Source organism: Halyomorpha halys, unplaced genomic scaffold (genome assembly GCF_000696795.3).
Source record: "Halyomorpha halys isolate HHAL.00 unplaced genomic scaffold, Hhal_1.1 Scaffold164.1, whole genome shotgun sequence".
In the NCBI taxonomy this organism is placed as follows: domain Eukaryota; kingdom Metazoa; phylum Arthropoda; class Insecta; order Hemiptera; family Pentatomidae; genus Halyomorpha; species Halyomorpha halys.
Genome location: NW_027108420.1, coordinates 240,937 through 261,470, shown reverse-complemented (window position 1 = coordinate 261,470; position 20,534 = coordinate 240,937). Strand labels below are relative to the sequence as shown.

Below are 20,534 nucleotides of genomic sequence, written 5' to 3'. Positions count from 1 at the left end.
TGAGATTTAGTATTACGCTTGGATGGTTTTTTTTAGTTACCGCTTCCTATTCAACAAAAACAAATTTAAAAACAAAACAACCAAAAACACAAAATACCAATCTAGAATGCTGTAGAGAATCGGATAATGACCTACTTTTTTATAGCTCTCGAAGTTTACTATCATCTCTGAAAATATTTTCGTCCCACTTTGCAGGGCTTAAAAAAGATACAAACAACTATACTAAAGTAGCAAAATAAGATAATTGATAATAAAGAATAAAAATAAACTAAGATATGGTTAAATATTATTTAAAATATGTGAAAGTTTATAGGACCATGTTTCTTTCATATATTTTCATTTTTATAATTAATTTCAAATTTATTATAAACAATGTTATTTGGCTTGATTGTTTTTTCAGTGGAATTCATTTTTTATTATTAAATCTAAACCACAAATTCTAAGAAAGTAACCAACGAACCAAGCAAATTTTATTTTAATATAAAGTTATATAATAATAAAAAACATTTTATCACTGTTTTATTCTATATCTTAATATATTTCAAATTTTTGTAACGTTTCGGCCTATGGTTTTATGGTTAGTAAAAAAAATAAAGGACATTTTCACATAGTATTTCTCTTTTCTTTTTTTATGATAAATTAAAATTTTATTTTAATTTAGTTAAAAATGAAAAACTTCTTAATTTATATCATTTTTAACAGTAATGTAAAATCTCTCTATTATATAAAAACGTTTTTAGTGATCACCATGTAATATTTCATTTTACATTTTTAGTAAGAAGATGGGCACGAGACCAGCTAATGTAAAATGTCATTAGAGTGCTACCAATGGGTAGTGTCTCTACACGCCAGTAACACTCCAATTTAACTTAGATCAGATTTACTAAATGTATTATAATGTACAGTTGTAAATAGCAATAAATAAATATTTTTAAAAAAATATATATTTTTAGTAGCGCTGTCTGTGAGGGCAGCGATAAAGTTGTTAGTTCTTCATCTCACTCATAGAGAGCGTCGCTACAGTACTCCCTTCCTAGATGGGTTTGTATTAACAAATTTTTAGTGATCACCGTGAAATATTTTATTTCATATATAAGGTGGAATAATAAAACATTGGTAAATAGTAAAAGTATATAATTTGGTCGATTAAGACATTAAGTATATAATAGGTTGGTCGGCCGATAGACGAACAGGGGACCCCCTCTCGTTTTCTAAAAAATTAATTTTTTGCAAAGTAATAATGATATCAGTTAATAAACAGCTGGGAATATGCAGAATTTAAAATAAACTTTCACGAATAATTTCAAGAATGGAAGGTTTGAAAATAGATTTTGATAAGTCGAGTGGAGTGAAAATGAAAATGGCAATTATGATAGGCCGAAACGTTAAATATTTATAGATATTAAAATAAAACATTTTTTTTTATTATTATAAATTATATAGTAATGTAAGATGGGGTTGTTGCTGTTCATAAGGTGTATTTCTTAGTCTTTCTGATTCTATTTTTATTATTTATTTTCAGTCCGCTGGTGTTCCTCTAGCTTATATCCACGGTCCCATCCTCTGCAAGTTTACCAATCACACATGTGTGATCGTAGTTAATAACTACTATATATACTAGTTAATAACCCTAAAACTAATAAGAAACATAAACAAAAATAAAAAACCATAAAACTAGATACTAGTTAATAACCCCCTATAGTATCCTTTAATAATGTTGTCCTTACCACTGTCGAACGAATCCGCTACCTTGGACTTCTGGACAAACGACTAACTTGGGATCCTCACACAAGACTGAAAATACAGGAAACTGAACGTCGATCCCGACTATTACCGCACTTACTAGACAAACGGTCTAAACTTCCAACACATTACAAAATACTGATCTGCATGGCCATAATAAGGCCAATCTGGACATATGGAGTTGAGCTTTAGGGCTCCACTAAACCTTCGAATTCAAAAATTGTTAATTGTATTGATTTCTGTTTTAGTCCATTTCACAGTAAATTTTACATAAAAAATAAATTGTTATATTTTTAAAAATAAATTAATTGTTATCCATTCAAGTCTCTAACATTCTTTATTACATCATTAACAGTCTAGCGTTTCGGCCAATTAGACCATCCTCGAGGACAATCTAACAATTAATAGCTTTTATTATACATACATTTGTAACAATTTTAACAAAATTATTATTAATAATTTAACATACCTTAAATATAAATTTATACCTCATATCCAATTATTTAAAAATCTTTTGCAGGTTATTGTGACCAGGTCACAAGTCAAATTACTCAATAAAACAATAAATTAACAGGGAATCATGTTAAGTATTAATAAGCTTGCCTAAGCTTATGTCTATTTACCTATTTTGTCAAAATTTTATTAATTTTTAACCTTCCATACACTCAGGTCAGGCTCATAATTAATTTATTTCAAAAATTCATTTTGGTCTAAGTTTTTATTTATTTTATTATTAAAATTCATATTAAATTTAATTGTAAATAGTAATTTAAAATTTAACACATATTTTTTATAAATTAATTTTTCTTTTTAATTAAATTAGAGATTTTCGTCCGCGTAGTGTTGGTTCAAATTTCTTGTATCTGTTTTAAAATTTACTATATAAATTGATTCTAGTATTTTTCTTTTGGACATATTGTTTTCTGTGTGTAAATTTATGGTGTTATCACTTTACATCATTTATTTAAAAAATAAATTATTTTTAAAAAATTTACGTGTAGTGTGTCTATGTATAAAGTAATTCTAATAAACATTCGTTTTTTGAGGTTAATATAAAATGAAAGTAGATAAAAAAAAAATTACACATATATATTAACAAATAATAAAACTTTTATGATGGTTCTCGTCTACCCTGTCGTAAAAGAAGCGGGGTTGTTGAAGGACGGTAGACCAGTCAGTCTGTGCCGGCACTTCGTACTGTACGGAGCGAGTCTCAGAAATATTAAAAATCTTCGTTTGATAATTAATAATTATTAGTACATACTCAAATTTCAAGTACTAAGATAAACATTTTTATCTAAGAGGAACTTGTTAAGGATTATAACTTCGAACACACACCAGTGTTGGACGTCAACTGCAACTCTGCGTAGCCTTATTGTAAGTTAACTTGTATTTATGTATTTAGAAATAAATTTTATATGAGATCACATCCAGAAGTCCTGATGGGAAAATTATAATTATACCATAATTCAAATAATAAAACGTATTTCAACAAAATAAAATGAATAAAAAAAAAAAATTGAAATTTTTTATTTCATATGCAGTATGATTAACGATATTTAATGTATTTTAGATTTGTTAATAATAATATGAAGTACCATAATAAATTTATAATATTTTACAATTTCGTATAAAAATATAAGTTAATATCATAATAATAAAGTTAACTAGAAAGAATTGATGCTTTTGATTTTCGATATGAAATCATAAAAAATGATCTTACATTTTCATATGGATGTGCATTTAAATTTTATTGAATATTTTTATTACCACCTGTCATGTTATGCCTCATTAAACTTAAAAGAATTATATATATTTAAATTGATTAATAAACTAACAAATGTTAAAAAAATTAAAGTTGAAAAAACCTTTATTTTTTAGATGCTCAAATAGTTACTGAACACATAAGTATATTTAACAATAAATTAGGCATATATTTTTGTCATCATTAAACTAATTCGCATTATCTGATTACCTTATTAATAATTACAATGCAGAGAATAAAGAAATAAAATAAAGTACCATAATTACTCATTTTTTTTTAATTTAAAAAAAAAACAATAAAAACTATTATTTAGGAATATATATTTTCAAAAACATATACACAATAATAACGACAATACATATTTCAAAACACGTATTTAGAAAGATAAGTAATTTTTTAAAAAATAAATAATTTATATTATTTAAATAAAAATATTGATTTTTTTCTGATTTTTAAAACTCAGCAAATACATAGTATAATATGTAAGATAACATTTTAGGATATATAATATAACACTAAAGAAAAAAGAAAAGAATCTTGTGTATAGAATGTACAAATTTCCACATTAGTAAATTTTATAGTAAATATATTTAAAAAAACTAATTTTAATAAAACAAGTCAATTTAAAATTTCAATTACACTTTTTTGTAAATAAAATTTCAGTTTTAAGTTTAAAATATTGATTTATTAAAGTTGGGGAGCGGGGTGGCTCATTGAGTAAGGAATTGTGCAACTAACTGCAAAAATCCAGGTGCGAATACGGCTGTGACAGACAATTATTTATTCTGTTACTGTCGCGTGAGTCAACCCTGTGGGTTAGGTTGCCCTCTACAGTCCACCGAGCCTCATAAACAGGGTAGCCATATTAGGAGAAAAATCTGACGGTTGAGCGTGATCATTATAAACTCACCTCCTTGTATAAGCTTTGTTCAAGAAACAGCACTTCCTTACAAAATTCTGAACCCCTGCAGTCTTCATGGTTTTATTTTTTTTTATATAGAAATTAGGTGTTTTTGAGGATTAATATAAAATTTGTTGAATTGGTTGAAATTACTGTTAGAATCTTTATATCTAGGTATAGGTATAATTTAACAAAAATAAGCAAAACATAATAAGTATTTAACTTTTTTAAACTTAATTGGTTGTAATAATTTAATACTTTTTTTCATTATATAATAAAATAAATTAATTATTTAATATTTGATTTGTTCTAGCCTTGATTTAATATAAGAATGAAAAGATAAATTTATTTCGTGATAGTGTCAAATTCGAATGTAAATAAATAATTCGGGTCAATGGCATGATAATGTTTTGTTTTTTTTAAAGCCTGTTACAAATCACAAATCAAGCATATCTATAAATTAATTTATATATATGTTATTCCTTGTATATAAAGAATTACTACTTTATGATGTATCAAACTTAAGCCTATGTATGTCTCAGCTAATTCTTTTAACTTACAACATTGTTATTATGTTAAATAGTTTTCGTTCATGATAAATTCCTCCACTAAACAAATGTAGATACTTTTAATATACTTTATTGAAAAATCAAGTGCTAATGAGTAATTTTTGCAGTCTTCATGTTTCAAAATAATTATCATAACAATGATATAATTGAATAAAAAAAATTAATTTATTAACATTAGACTTTGAGTATATTTTTCACCAACATAGGTTATTGAACTTTAAGTACGATTCTAAGTAGGTGAAAACCAGATTGACAACTTGATCAAATGCCTTTTGGGAATTTCCACGGAAGCGTGGAGAATGTATAGATTATTATTGAACAGTCATGACTTTGCTGGGGCCAAGAGGGGAAAAAAAAGTAGTTATTTCACACCAATTTTTTATTACTTTAATGAAAACTATGCATAATTACTAGTATAAATTTATGAGTCTGCCAAGTATAGGAAAGGGAATAAAAAATGGCACCTGTTTCAAGACGTTAAAAAATAATAATTATTCATTCGGAGCTCTATATCTTTAAAACTACCAACAACACTAAAAAACCTAAAAGAACATTATTTAAAGTTGAGTAAATTTGCTAAAATATCAGACCTAATAGAGCTATTTACGTTCAATATTTCTCGAGATAAAGATTTTTTGAAAGCAACATTTCATAAAAAAAAAAGGCTAGTGAATTTATTTTGAGAAATCTATATCTCAAAAACTATTCGACGTACAGATGTCTATTAGCACTCAAATTAAAGCTAGTTTAATATTCTATAAAGTAGTTTATGGCGTTTACCATCGTAGGAGTTGTAGTTTTTTTCCGAGATTTCAAAAAAATGTATTTATAGTAGTTCGGACAAAATTTCATGTGAAAAAGTAATATAAATATGGGAATATCATAAAAACTACAACCCATACAAAGATATGTGACATAAATTAATTTATATTAAGTTAAATTACTTCTAATTTGAATGCTGACTGACTAATATACGTCTTATGGTTCCTGAAATAATTTTTTTTCAAAATTCAAACATTTTATCCGAACAACTTTAAATTAAAATATGAAGATGGTCAGGGTTGCGATCAAAAAAGAACAAATAGTTTTTAACTATTAAATGTCCGATACTTCGATAAAAATTTCGATATTTGTTTATGAACACAAATATCGAAATTTTACCAGAACCTGAACGAATAACTGAACAAAAAGTAGGAACTCATGTACACATGACTCCTAAAAAAAGATCAAAGAAGAAAATTCCAGAGGATTGACACTATTATAGGGTACCTGAAAGTTCGACGAAACAACATGACCCTGGAAGAATTTAAATTATCCCAGAACGATTTCATCAAGAGTGAAAGAATTACGAAATGAAGGGAACGCGAACTATGACGAAAAAGATTTGGGTTGCTGTGAGCTTTCTTCAGGATAGTAACTAAAGGTATATAGTGCAATTGTCCAAGAAGAGAAAAACTACAGTTAATTCACCCCAATTTTTAATTACTTTAGTGAAAACTTCGTATAATTACAAGTCGAATTAATGAGTTAATAAGTGTGGATAGCGGGGAGGGGGGGAATGGCGGCTGTTACAAAACGTTAAAAACATATTTTGTTCATTCGGAGCTCTATATCTTTAAAACTACCAACTACACTAGAAAATCTAAGAGGACATCATTTAAAGTTGAGTAAATTTGCTAAAATATCAGACCTAATAGAGCTATTTACATAATATATTTCTCGGGATAATGATTTTTTAAAAGCAACATTTCATAGAAAAAAAAGCTAGTGAATTTATTTTGAGAAATCTATATCTCAAAAACTATTCAACGTACAGATGTCTATTAGCACTCAAATTAAAGCTAGTTTAATGAGCTATAAAGTAGTTTAAGAAGTTTATCTTCCCAGGAGTAGTAGTTTCCATATTTGGTAAAATAAATTTATTTCTAGTTGTTCGGACAAAATTTCATATGCAAATATCATACTTATATGGAAATAAAACAACTACTCCTAATAAGATAAATTACTTTATAGTAAATTCAACTAGCTTTAATTTGAATGCTAATAGACATCTATACCTCTAATGACTTCTGAGATGTATTTTTTCATAAATTAAAAGTTTTGTCAGTACACCTAGAAATCAACATTTTGTGAATTAGCAAATATCATGAAAACTACTACTCCTAAGAAGATGAACGTCATAAACAATTTTATATGAAATTAAACCAGCTTTAATATGAGTTCATATAGATATCTGTACATCAAGTAATTTTCCCAAAATAAATTCATTAACTACTGTATTTTCAGTACATTTTTTAAATGAAATGTTGCTTTTTAAAAAGCTATATCCCGAGAAATATTGAACATAAAAAGCCCTACTAGAACTCAAATTTTAGAAAATTTACTCAACTTTAAATGATGTTCTCTTAGGGTTTTTAGTGTTGTTGGTAGTTTTTAAGATATAGAGCTCTGAATGAAAAATTTTTTTTTTAAATTTTGAAAAAGCTACCATTTTTTCCCCCCCTACCTTTACTTTAGCAGACATCAATTTTGACTACCAATTATACATAATTTTTATTAAAGTAGTCAAAAATTAGGGTGAAATAACTTACTTCTGGTAAGTTGTGTAATTATGACTCCGAGTTTTGAGATATTCAGAAGTTTAGATGAAATTGCATATAGTCTGCAGTTTGAAATAAAGTTGTTTTTTATTTTAAAAATAATCATTAACAAGCATGTTAAATATTTAAAACATTTGTAATTAATTTATTTAGTAATTGGTTAAATATTTTTTTTCTTATGAAAATAAATTTTTATTAGAACACAATTACTTATACACAGTTTCAAAAGGTATGTTTTATTTATCCGGCATCAGATTCTAATTAAAGGTTTAAAAAGTACTTTAGTACTTGAGATTAACTTTCTAAAAGTATATGGTATACCTAAACTAACTAGAGAGTTACACAACAAGCTAGAAACCGGAGTACCAAACTAGTTGTTTATTGCGGCAAGAAAAAAAAAAAAAAAAAAAAAATCCGTGCAATGAACTCAGAAAAATTGTCTGGTCTACAATTCTGTGTCTGAATAATTGAAGATAAGTAAAAATTATATTTGTAACTACTTGATGGCCATACTTTACGTTGGGAATTTATTGTATAGAGAGATTATTAAAATTTTTGACCAGTAGGATAATAATAAAACATAAATAATTGTTTTAATCACTATCATGTATGAATCTAAATACGTATACTGTAATATATTTAAAGCCAAAATTAGTTAACCAATCTCAATTAATATTAATAAATGTTCTACGTTTCGGGCTAATATACCATCTTAAGGAAGGAAAATTTGAGGTTCACATTTCACTATATTTTCATAGACTCAAATTCCAAAGTAGATTATTTAAAATCAATTAATAAAAAATGATAAAATACTTATGCCTTTAGATATTAACAAATTTACATTCAATTTAAATAAATTTCATATACTGTAGTGATATTTTACATCTATAGTAAAATAAAACTTTAAAATTAAAAATTATTTAAAGAAATATAAGTATGTTGTAAATTTATAATATTGTCAGTAATGCGATTGCATAAAAGACTTTAATAAATTTCGTATTCAGTTGAATTTACGCTGGAGAGATCTAAGAGAAAACTAAAGTTTCTACAAATTGAGGACTTCAAAAAAAATAAAGTTGATAAACTACCACGGAAGAGACTTTCTTTGAGAAAACGCAACGGCTTTCGAAAGATCTCATCAATCTAATCTAACTGGGAAGAAGTGTTTTTTTTTTTTTTAATTTTATTTTTCAAATTAATACCGGACGTCATTTAGTTCGCTCAGTTTATCAAACAATCAATGATAAATATGAAGACATTTTTGTTTATTTTGGATTTGATATTCTATATCGAAGAACTTGAACTTTGAATGCTAAGTACTTGAACCCTGAACATGTTTTTTAAAAAAATTATTTGAATAAAATTGTTTACCTATGTGATGTAGCACTTTATGACACTTCTGCATCGATACAGACATATAATTACACGTGTTCCATAGAACTTGTTCACGCCAAATTTTAGTATTTAATTTAATTACATTTATTTTTATTTGGATTATTTTCTTGTAAGTTTATTTTATTTTTAAAAGAAACAGATGTATTTATATTTTGTATTATAACAGCTGTCTAGTCGTTCGAATAATACATTTACCAGACCATTTCAGAATGCGTGTAGTATAGACATTTTATTTTTAATTGTGATTAATGCTAATACAACCACTGCGTTTGATGAGTGCCATAATGGTATTTAATTTAATTAAAATTAGACAATTGGCAACATTGATTGAATTAGTATAGACGTGGGCCCAACAACTTTTGACCAGTTTTAAAAATTGTCTATAAAAGCAGGGGTCTATGACATCTTAGCAATATTACTACACTTCAGTTATATTAAAAAATATCTTACTCGAAACTATTTTATTTATATATAGTTATTAATTTTATTAATTTATTTATTAAATAATTCTAAATTAGTATCCAATTCTGTCTCAACACTTTATTTTTCACTAGTCCAACGTTTCGGCCATTCTAGCCATCTTCAAGGACATCTTCAATACAAACTCTTCTTCACATTAATTTACAATTTCTTTTGCAGGCTATTCTGCCCAGGTCATTTTCTTTATTATAAGTTCAAAACCTATTTATTTAAAATTTAAAAACATTAACATTTAATTTTCCTCTATAAGATTATCAACAATTAAATACACCATATCTATAATAAACAAAATGACCTGGGTAGAATAGCCTGCAATAGAAATTGTAAATTAATGTGAGGAAGAGTTTGTATTGAAGATGTCCTTGAAGATGGCTAGAATGGCCGAAACGTTGGAGTAGTGAAAAATAAAGTGTTGAGACAGAATTGGATACTAATTTTTGATTTATTTAATAAATAATTACCTTGTCTCAAAAATTTTTGAAATAATATAATTTATTTATTGGTTTTCATTATTCAGTTTGCTTTTTTGATTTGATTTATAAAGACTCCTTTTATTTTAATTTTTATTCTTTATTTTATTTCTAAACGGTATAAATGTTTCTATTGTTAATTTCGCCCAAATAAATGTTTATGAGCCATTTTTTTTATGTTTAGAGCTTCCTTCAAAAAGTATTTTAGTTATTTTTTAATATGTAACATTTTTTACTAATTCAATGGATTCTTTAATCGTGATTTAAATAAAATATGTTCAAAACTACTTCGACTTAGGATGGCTTTGAATGTATTTATTATGTTATTAATAATACCATTTTATTATTAATGGTATCGTATATAGCATATTATTAATTAATATGTTATATTTTTTACTAATTCAATGGATTCTTTAATTGTCATTTAAATTAAATATATTCAAAACTACGTCGATTTGAGGTGGCTTTGAAAGTATTTATTATGTTATTAATAATACCATTTTATTATTTATGGTATCGCACATAATATATAATTATTTAATATGTTTTATTTTTTATAATGTATTCTTTGATTGTGATGAAACTAAATATGTTCTGTAACAATCTAGTTTTATCTTAATAACATTCATTACTTATAGCATCGTTATAAGTGGAAACATAAAAGATTTTATAGTTGAACGGTATATAATTTTAAAACGTAGAAGTTAAGCATTGAATAAGGTCGTAAAGAATAATAATGCTCAATTTCATTAGCTTGTAAAGCGGAATTAATTAGTGCTAGGAGAGTTCTTGTGTATATAGCCGTTCAACTTATAACAAATATATGATAATCAGTTGATAGGTAAATTAAATCAAAATTCGTAGAGTTTTTTTTTTAGAGAAATTCATAACAATGTAAATAATTGATTCTTGAATATATAATATATGAAAATAATCGATCTTAACGGCATATGAAGGAAATGGTCAGGAGTGTGGTCAAGAAGGAACAAAAAATAGTAAGAAAAAGGATACAAACAATTAAAGATCCTAAGATGACAATAAAGTAAATTAAAGTGGGGTTAAAATCGCCTAAATATGAGTAAAAATTAGATAAAAATGAACAAAAAAAAGACGATAAAAATAACATGTAAAACAATAAGAAAATAATAAAAAAAAAAATAATAATAGAGTAATAGATTAAAAATGAACAGGAAACGTAATAACATGTCAAAATAGAAAATAAATATAAGAGAAATAAAAACTAAACAAAAATAGAACACATTAAGAGATGGTAAACTAAGGAAATAAGATGAGAATAAATAAAGGTCAAGAAAAATAAATAAATCAAATATCATTATATTTTTTATTTATTTATTTTCTTTTAAATAAATAAATAAAGAATAAATCAAAACTACCCACCTGTAGTGTTTAAAGACAGAAATATAATAAGAAAAATTACAGTAAATATATATATTTATTTTTTGTTCATTGCCAGGTTATTATCTTTCGTTGTTAACATATTTTCAGTCATTTTTTTGTCATTTATAGCCATAATGAATCCCTGAAAAATGAGGCGAAACGTCCAAAAGTGAATTATTTTCGAAAAAAAATATGACAAAAATTGCATTTACTTGAGTTGAACAACTGTTTACGGGCCAATCCTAATTTACTCTTACGAGTTGCATCGAAAGATTGATCAGTTGAGATTAAATCTCTTAATTACCGAAACAATTTAATGTTTATTGATCATTGCAAATATCTCAACACTATAATTTCTTTCACCACATATAAGCCATGAAACGAGTTATTATTAGAACCTAATAATATTCTAATTATTTATGCGATAATATTCTCTGTATCGCATAAATAATTATTTAAGTTCCGGATCGGTAATTTGAGTCGAGGTAATATGTACTTAGAACTAATTTGTGTGGGGTCGATTCTCACTTGGTTGAATAATATAAATTTATAATAAAATTTTATAAATATATAAAAATATAAATTATTAGTTAAAATTAGGACGTAAGGTCCGAACTGGTCATCGACTCCGGTTGGTGACTTTTAGTTGGCCTTGCTGAATACGGAATTGCTACAACATTCTATATGGGTTGCAACATAACAAAATTCCAGTCAAATATGAGTCGAATGAAAGAAAAAAAATTGTTAACGATATTGTTTTTATTCGAAATAACTATCGTCAGATCCAATAAATTTCTCCCAACGACTAACAAGTTTTTATCTCCATGGACCAATCCATTTAGTTTGAAAAAAGTTTTTTTATTTTTTTAACATCATCTGGACCTGACATTTTCCCAACTAAATATTCCAAAAAACAAAACGAGGTTACTCGGTTTTCTAGTTTATTGGTTCGAATCCGAAAAGTTTATAATAATATTTTATATTTGTTCAATGACTAATCTAGAATAATATTACAGGCATTGAAAAGAGACATTAGTTGTATTTTAGAATATTAAAATGTTTAAAAATAAAAATGGACTGAAAAAAAATTAAACAATGTTATGTAACAGAATATGTGAAATAAAAAAAAAATTAAACTATACGTCATCTCATAGAGAATAGGGTAACTGACTCCTAATAATATAAATGAAAAAGCATTTAGTACAAATAAACAAAAAAGTAATCATTATTGCTTATAAATATATTTATAAGTTTAAAAGAAAATCGAAAACATCAAAGGTAGAAACGTAATACTAATAAATAAGAAAGAAAAAAATACATACTCTAACATATCATAAATCTTAAGGTCATAATCATAAAAAAAAAAAAAAAAAAAAAAAAAATGACGTATTTACAGATTTTATATTGATAATGAAATATTTAGTAATGTTCATGTTAAATTACATTTATCTTTATGTCAATTTAAAATTTGATTTGAAGGTTTTAATTTTTATTCTTCGGGAATAGCATGGACAGCAGGTGATTAAAAATAAGAGATTTGAAGGCTGGAAGGATATTAGTGCAACGAATGAATAAGGGAATAGGAACGGATAAGGAAAGGTCTGTCAAAGGTTCGATAAGCAAGAGATAAAAAAAAAAGAAAAAGTTGGGCTTTGGAAGAAATGTATTGAAGATAATGGAAGTTATCTTCAACAAAAATAATATTTTAAGAACTGACTTCTCAAATGCTGCTAATAGTATGTGCATATTTCAACATCAGCTACTTACGAAACATAGAAGAAACTTCTAGGGTCTGTTTCTGTTAATTTGAGGTTTTGAATTGGGCGCCATTTTATATTTGAAGAAACATGTAACGTTGTTTGGGTACGGTAGGAATTTCATTGCTCCACCCAAAACCTACAGTCAAACATTAAATCCTTATATTATGCTGTTTTAGTACGGTATGTTGACCACATACTATCAAGATGAAACCGCAGGTTGCGTATAGAGAAAATTATTATATTTGCTGAAACTATGTCGAACGGGAAGTGAATAAAAATCGCTCTGAGCTCGGAAATAAACTTTCTATGACTCCTTTTCGTTCAGGGTAATTTAAAAATTATGGCTCTACTACACACGTAATAGAAAATGATAATTACTTGGAAATTATGTTTCCGATTATTCCTAACTATTAAATAATTATACATATAATGTAGGAGTATTAAGACTTTCTCTTTTCGTGTTTTCGTTTTCAATACAGGAAAAAAAATACTGGTATTCAATTTTTTTAAATTTCTTCTTTCCAATGAATACAATCATTATGGGTTTGATCACATATTAAAATACATTTTAGGATATTAAAACGAAAATTAGAATAAAGAATTATAACCTACGCCATTAATATCCCTTTTGTTTATGGATATGAAATATCACTATAAAAATATCTTATACATATCCAGGCCTATGTATTAAATATACTGAAATTCGGAACGTTGGAATCTTTTATAAGCTGACCAATACCATAAAAATAAAAGTGAATTTCAGTTAATGATTTTCTGATGTTTTAAAGACTCACACTCATGAAACCCCTCTAAATTAAGTCAGAGCGTTGACACTTTTTATATGGATTCTTTGACCACAACAGAAGTGATTTTTAGGAATCACAACTTTTTTTCTGTAACTCACGTTATTTGTTCGCAGTTTTTGGTGGATTATACACTCCCTCCAAATTGAGTTAGAGGGTTTAAAATTTGTATACGGATTGCGTTGCTGGCAAACAAGTTTTTTAAGTAATCATAACGGTTTTGTGTGATTCCTGTTATTTTTTCCGCAATTTTTGGCAGTTTTGCACATCTTCACAATCCTTCACAATTGAATTGATGGTACATTCTATGTAAATGGAAAATTACGAGGTTTAACAATGAAATGTAAAAATTAAATTATAAAAATAAAAGGTTATAAACTAATAATAATAATGGTAATACCCTTAAGATCCTCCTCATTTATTGTTTATAATCTTTCATTTTTCTAATTTTTTTTTTTAAAATTTATTTATTGATATTTACAACTGTACATAAATACATCAAGTAAATTTGAGGAAATCATGTAGGTACAAGCATGTAGAGAAACTACCCAATGGTAGCACTCTAAAAACATTTTTACAATATAAGGTCTCGAGGCCATCTTCTTTTCAGACGCCTTGGAGGATTGTCCGGAATAAAAGAGGAAGCAAGATTGGAAACTAATGGGTTTGAGTGGTTAGGGAGTTTGTAATGGAAGGATTGATGTCTGGTTCGGGCTAGATCGGTTACAAATGGAATATTAAGGTCTTTGTGGATGATTTTATTTGTGACAAAGTAGGGAGCATTTAGGATTTTACGAAGGATTTTGGATTGTAAGGATTGGATACGACAGGAATTCGAAGGTTTAGTGGAGCCCCAGAGCTCAACGCCGTATGTCCAGATAGGCCTTATAATTGTCATGTAAATCAGTCTTTTGTAATGAATTGGAAGTTTGGATCTTTTGTCTAGCAAGTGCTGTAATAGTCGAAGTCCACGTGCAGTTTCCTGTCTTTTCAGTCTTGTGTGAGGATTCCAGGTTAGTCGTTTGTCCAGATGTAGTCCAAGGTAGTGGATCTGTTCGACAGGGGTAAGGGCAACATTATCGAAGTATACTAGTAGGGCAGTCAGTAGGTTTACGACGGTAATTTGATGGGATCTGCTGGAATTTAATTTATTTTTTTAAATATTTCATTGTTTACCCTTGTAATTTTCCATTTAATTTTTTACTTATGTTAAGTGTTTGTATCTTTTTTAGCCCTGACGAAGCCCTGCAACGTGGAGCGAAACGTTGGTTAATTAAAACAGTTATTACTATTTGAGTTTTATTTGACCGCACCCGGACCATATTACATTTATTAATACACACGGTCAATCAGTGATCTTCCATTATAAAATATTTCCAGTTAAATGCGTTGTTACCAGCACCATTTCAATTTCAATTAATATGAACAAATTTGATTAGGATATTTAAAGTTATATTAAATATCATTGAAAACTCGCCAATGTATTGCACGCAAAAAAGGTACCATTGTTAGTACAGGTTATATTAGGTGACGTCAGGCGAGCCCGTCACTTAAAATATTATAAATTGACAGGTTGAACTTTTCAATACGTCTGAGCTGTTGAATTTGTCATTGATGAATTTAAAATGTCAGCAGCTTCAGTTTACACTTTAAATTTAAATTATACATGCATAATAATTTGTTAATCAATTCCAATCCCATCGTCCAAGTTTGCTATCTCAGTTTAAGGTTAAACTAAGTATGGATACATGTAAAATGTTACATGAATTGAATTTTTATTTTTGTTGTTTAATAAGTTACAACTTATTAGCATTCAAAAAACGGATGTTTCTTTGGAACCCACGACTTAATAGTAATAAGGAATAAAGTTGAAAAATAAAAATCAGTCCTTTATCAGAAATACTGGTTTGACCCAGGAAACTAGAAGAGTTCTAAATTTACGATTTTGGCAGACCTTGAATTTTTCCATAAGACCATAGAATAAGTTAATATCTGTATTTTTATTTTCCCTTCTTAATTCATCGACATTTGCGAGGCAGACGAATTTGATTCGGTTTACGAAATCTGTCGAGCAGAAATTGCCAATCCATGACCCAAATTTCAACGTCAATTTATTATATGAGATCTGACTAGTTATATCTCTTAATTTCCGAGGCATACGGTTTTTATGGCCGTATATGAATGAATGAATTAATGAAATGTGTTTATTTATTAAAAAAATGATCTACTCAAACAATGAAGAACTCAAAAATAACCGATTGTTGAAGCCTGTGAGATATTTTAACAACATATAAATAACAAAATATAAAAAAAAAAGTTATGCTTTAAAAAATCAAGTCAGTAATTTAAAACATTATGGTATTTATTCTAAAAGGAAAGAATAATAATATCAAACTTTTAACAAACTGTGGTATAGCATCGATCCGTCACATGTTAACCAACTGAGCTCTTTCCAGTGTAGCCTGTCGTACATAGTTGCTAAAACCTATCCAAGTAATTTCAGCGTACACGAGTTCATCGTAGCGATATCTGTTTCCTGAGCTATAATATAGTTAGGTGTATATCTGTATAGGAGAAGTGGTTCTTTTAAAAAATACCTCAAATTTATGCTAGTATTTACTAGCTCAGCCCCTCCTATATCCCAGAAAACCTGTAATTCAAATTCTCAATTTAATCCCATACTACTACAGACTATATTATTTTATCATTATGTTATTTTATTTATTTTTCATACAGATAGTTTGATTATGTTCATTTTGTTTATTCTTCTGTTTGTATATATTATAAGTTTTTTTTAATTCATTTATTTAATTTATTTTATTTTAGTTTAGTATGTATGAGATCATTCATCACTATTACCTATTGCCCACAACTGTGTGGCAGATTGTAATATCTATCAATAAATAAAAAGTAGTAAAAAAAAAAAAAAAAATTCCACACCGAACTGCTGCGTTTGATAAATCATTTTTTACCCGAGCTGCCTATCTCTGGAACTCCATTCCCACTAACATACGTCATGTACCAACCCTTCCCTCGTTTAAAACCCTTCTATTTAACTCCCCTTTTCTTCACTAATCTAGTCCAATATAATAATAGTAACGATATTTTGTAACTATCTTTTTTTTATGTATTTAGTCAGTTAGTTTTTTATTTTATTTTTCTTCTCTATATTTAAAATTATTTATATACAATTTTAATATAAGTTATAATTAAGAGTGGCCACACTGTTTTTGGCCAGTATATGTTATTTTAAAATTTAAATTACCTTAGCAATTGTTCGAAAGGGACCTAGTTCAAAAATATAAACTATTTTTCATTTCATTTTATTTTCATATAAAAAAAAAATAAATAAATAAAAGAATAGAGATTAAAAACGGTGATGTTACTGACGAAAGTTAGCAGTAATTTTTAAAGGTTTGCGTGGATTAAGTTCTTTTGCATGATTAAATAAATCTATTTTTCATATCTAAAAATCGAAACTAAAAAAAAAATAATTAATTTAACCCATATGTGTTTTCTTATTCGTCTATTTTTAGTCGACTGATGACCTTTCCTTAAAAGTATAGTTTACCTTGGTCCTAATTAATGGAAAGAAATCTGTTTACGACTATCTGCTAAATGCCTCTAGCATTAGCTCTCCACTCTCAGTCCCATGACCTCATTCATCAAGACGTATGACTGAGCTTCCGTGCGGGACAATTCACTAGATATATAATCATTAACTCTATGTTAATGATTATCTATAATTAACTGATATTATCTTAGTTATACAACAGTTTGATAATAATAGAAGGAGAAACCGTCTCTGATCATAAACAGCATTTTATAATATAGTAAAACCTTTAACTTCTCCTGTGCGCTTCCTATTTTTCATCAAAGTCTCTAAAGCTATTAACTAGAACAGCCCTGATGAAGATATACAAAATGGGCCGAAACATCACAAAATAAATAATTCCTAACTATTGTTGTTCTCTTTTGACCGCAACCCTGACCATCTTCTATGTTTATTGAAATTATTTCAGTGAATTATTTCAACATGTGAAACCTATAGTTTAAGAAACCGGGAAAAAAAATTAAAATTATTTTACCCCAATTTCTGATTACTTTAATGAAAACTATAGGTTTATGTTACTAGTCAAAATTGATGATGCCCATCAAACCTGCAACCCATAGTTAGGGAGTATAAAACGTTGAAATGGCGTCGAAACGTAACAAAAAAGTAATTTTTTAATTCGAAGCTCTATTGACAGGAGGGAAACACTTTATTCAAAAGAGAAAAAAAAAATTTTTTTTATTTAAAAAAAGTTGGGTTGTTCAACTATATTGGGTTGCTACATATACAGCATACTTATACCTAGTTAGGTATTTTTTTAAAATTATTACAATGTGTTGGAATAGTACAGTAAATTTATGATTTTTTCATAGTACATGATTTTTTTTATTGTTTTATCATTTTTTTCTTTCTATATTTTAATCTTTTTCTCCATTATTTATCTACATATCTAATTACTTTTTCTCCCTGAACCCAATACATCTTTCCTTTTTTCCCCACTTTAACAAACATAGAGTAAAATTAAAATATAATAAAAAAATCTAAGTAATAAAAATACTTATATAAATAGAACATAATTTAAAGTAAAGTAAATTTGCTAAAATATGAGCCCTATATAGCTTTTTATGTTCAATAGTTAAATCAAACTTATTGTCCGAACAACTATAAATCAATTTATTTTGGCAAATATCATGAAAACTATAATTCCTACGAAAATAAAGGTCATAAACTCCTTTATAGTCCATTAAACTAGCTTTAATTTGAGTGCTAATAGACATATGTATGTCACTTAGTTCCTGAGATATAAATTAACTAACTACTAATCTTTCAGTAGATTTTTAAAAAATTTTGCTTTTTAAAAAGCTATATCTCGAGGAACTAGACGTAAATAGCTCTTTTAGGGATAATATTTCAGCAAATTTACTCTTCATTAAATAATGTTCTCTTAGATTTTCTAGTGTTGTTGGTAGTTTTTAAGATATAGAGCTCTGAATGAAAAATTAATTTGAAACAGCCGCTATTTTTTATTCCCCCTACCTACACTTGGCAGACTCGTCAATTTTGACTAGTAATTATACATAGTTTTCATTAAAGTAATAAAAAATTAGGGTGAGATAACTGCCGTTTTTTCTTCCTGGCTCTTGTACTATCAGGTGGTCTGTTGCGTGACGTCATCACCTTTTCTAATATTAAAACGTTTTAACATGACGTAAGAAGGAAATATTCTCCATTTAACACACCTTAACAAAATAACATAACAAAAAATAACATCGTGAAAACCTTAAGGAAGTCGAGAACGTTTATTTTCGAAGGAGAGCAGTTCCATGATGTTCTCGGATTATGACTTCGAAGAACTATAACACATCCCATATTATATGATATATTGAGCTGTAAGATAATTTGTAATTATGAGTAATTGTAATATGATAATAATTAATTATCATATTACAATTACTCATAATTACAAATTATCTTATACAGTAAGATAATTTGTAATTATGATGATAATAAATGTTAAATTAATTTTAACGTTATAGCTATTATTAAAAAGATAATAAAATGATCTACAACCTTAACGAGCTAAGGCTCATTAATTTTTTTGCAAGAGAGCATCACTCCATGATACGGTACGGACTACTTTCTCTACAGAAATCATCCTCGTTAAAGTCCTGTTTCATTATAAAGCATGTAGTAATTCCGCAATTAAATAAGGCTTTAATATTAATGGTTTTAAAATCAAATATATTAATTATAAGATATATTTTTTCTAAAATAATCAAAAGAACCATTAAAAAAATAAAATAAAGATATAATAACGAAAATATTTTCAATTCCCAAGGCGACAACAAAGGTATTATTAACAAATGTATTTTTACATGTTTTTAATATCTTTCGTCATTTGAATATTAAGGATTTAACTGGATTTGATAAGGAAATATTAAATAAAAAAGAGAATAGATAAAACAATTTGTTGTTAAAAATAGAATTTTTTTAGTAAGATGATTCATAAAACTTTTCATATTAATATCAATGCATCAATATTTACAAAGAGATTAAAAAGCAAACCGAAACGTAGGAGGATTTAGTACAAGAGCCCAAGAGGAGAAAAAAGTCAGATATTTCACTCCAATTTTTGATTACTTTAATGAAAACTATGTATAATTACTAATCAAAATTAATGAGTCTGCCGAATATAGGTAGGTGGAATAAAAAACGGCGGCTGTTTCAAAACGTTAAAAATAATTAATTTTTTATTCGGAGCTCTATATCTTTACAACTACCAACAGCAATAGAAAATCTAAGAAAACATCATTTAAAGTAGAGTAAATTTGCTAAAATGTGAGCTCTAATAGACACATTTACGTTTAATAGTTCTCAAGATATAGCTTTTTGAAAACCAACATTTCATAAAAATGTTGTATGAAATGTATGAATGAAATGAATGAATGAAATGAATGAATGAATGAATGAATGAATGAAATAAATGAATGAATGAATGAAAAAATAACTTTATTCTGGGACATATGTCCCCTAAGAATAATTACAAGGTTCATACAGTGAGATTTTTATCTGGCGAGCGTTTACAAATTTTCAGATA

General features: G+C 27.0%; 1 protein-coding gene across 1 annotated transcript in view; it reads left to right on the top strand.

Annotated features, from left to right (window-relative positions):
* Nucleotides 1–2,921: 2,921 nt before the first annotated feature.
* Nucleotides 2,922–20,534, top strand: part of LOC106678863 (fatty-acid amide hydrolase 2-A) — a 61,442-nt gene continuing 43,829 nt past the window's right edge. Inside the window, exon 1 of the mRNA XM_014417662.3 lies at nt 2,922–3,120. The gene's annotated coding sequence lies outside the window, so the exon portion shown is untranslated. The remainder of the gene's footprint in view (nt 3,121–20,534) is intronic.